Raw genomic sequence first — 1,918 nt, 5'->3', positions numbered from 1 at the left:
ATCATGAATTCAACTTCCGACATTGACAAGCAAATAAATGACATAACTGATCAGGTTTGAGATAAATTTAGTTAATATCAGTCATTAGCGAGCACTCAGAGAATGCTGGCCACTTCAATGCTGGTAATATCGCAGAACGAGCTAAGTTTAAATAGGCACAGAATAAGGGAAGTAATGCCCTCAGCAACCTGGCACAACAACAAGGTTGCCCTCCAATAACTCATTTGAAGACAAACTCAACCAAATGGAAAACAAGTTCGACTCAGTCAACCAAGATTTGGACGAGACGGAGAAAAATCTCCACCAAATGAAGAAATGGTTCGGTCTGTTTGTCCCCCCATGGAAAAAGGACAAAACCAAAAAGAAAACCCACCAAATAAAGAAGGAGACCACCCCCAGTGTGCCCGAGAAAGCGAGGACCTGTGTGGTGGAGGATAGGAGTGGTGTCATATCAAGGTTAGGGGAGTGGAGTGAGTGAAGGATCACGGGGGATGTCAGGGAGGAGGAAATGGAAAAGAACATGACGGATGTGTTGAGCATTGTGGGGAACTTAAAGTCGATGGCATTGGACATGGATGCCACTGTCACGTCACAGAACAGACAGATTGACAGAATTAATCAAATTGTATTTTGGAAATTTATTGTAGACACAACAAACTGATCTGAGGATTCAGAATGCTGACGCTGAGGCCAAAAATCTGCTTAAATAAATTTATAAATTTAGTCTAACAAGACAGGAATTGTGTATTATTTGAGGATTAAGAGTTATTTTAATTGATTGTTGATAGTACTGTAGTCTTACAGCAATTAATAGCTAATATGAACTTTACAAACCAACTAGAAATAGAATATATATTAAGAACAGTGGAATGTTTGATATTTGGTAGATATGTCCAGACTAAACAGGTCTGTGATGAAATTTCTACAGGAAAAATGATTAGCTGACGATTGACTGATTTTTAAAGTGATAGAAAAAGGGGTAAATCAGAAACTGAATATTATTAATTTCTTGTTACCGAATAGTCGTAAATTAGGCATAAAATGTGTTATTCTGATTAAATATTGTTAAATTTATATTTGAGCTCCAGAAATAATCGTACATTGAATATTCCTGAATTCAAATTAATGTTTGTTTTTAAATGCAAAGACTTTTTGTAGAATGCCTCACTCCATACCAAAATGAAGAGAAATGAGTTTAATTTTGAATATTTTAAGTAGAATATCCCACTGTTATAATAATTTGTTAATTGATGCCTTTGGTCAAAAATAAAGAAAATATAATTGACAAATTCCTCAATTGACAAATTCTTATATTTTTAATTGTCCATATCCTTCATTCCCAATTGTGGACAGTAGATAGAATATGCTACTTCCCGGTTAATAAACGTGATATAAATATATATTGTTCGTCGTTATATGCAATTTGTATTAATTATGAACAATATTGACCACACAGAAATAAGTAGAAATAGCAGTCGCATATCTATTGGTATGAAAGCTTGGGAAAAATATGTAATTTAGAAAGTAGCAATCAATCAGGTAGAACTCCAAAAACGAAGAACTGCTGCAATTGTCCAAACTGCCAACAACTGAGACAGTATGGAATGGACGATGGACAGAACGAAGAGCACAACTGTCACATTAAAGGATGTGATAAAATATACAAAAAACCGGGACATTTGAAATCTCACTTGCGTTGGCACAAAGACGACCGGAAATTCGTATGTAATTGGAATTCATGTGGACTTCGATTCCTTAACAATGAACAGTTACAAAATCATATCAATAACGTTCATTACTCATATTAAATCATTTCATTATTTTTTACGGGAAGGGTAGATAAAAAGGCTCAGTGGTCTAGTGGTATGATTCCCGCTTTGGGAGCGGGAGGTCCCGGGTTCGATCCCCGGCTGAGCCC

General features: G+C 35.9%; 1 non-coding gene across 1 annotated transcript; it reads left to right on the top strand.

Moving 5' to 3' along the window:
* Positions 1-1,846: 1,846 nt before the first annotated feature.
* Positions 1,847-1,918, top strand: Trnap-ugg. The gene has a single exon. It is a non-coding gene; the product is annotated as a tRNA-Pro (tRNA).

The sequence above is a fragment of the Octopus sinensis genome, unplaced genomic scaffold (genome assembly GCF_006345805.1).
Source record: "Octopus sinensis unplaced genomic scaffold, ASM634580v1 Contig12082, whole genome shotgun sequence".
NCBI classification, from domain to species: Eukaryota; Metazoa; Mollusca; class Cephalopoda; order Octopoda; family Octopodidae; genus Octopus; species Octopus sinensis.
This window is presented reverse-complemented; position numbering and strand designations above follow the sequence as displayed.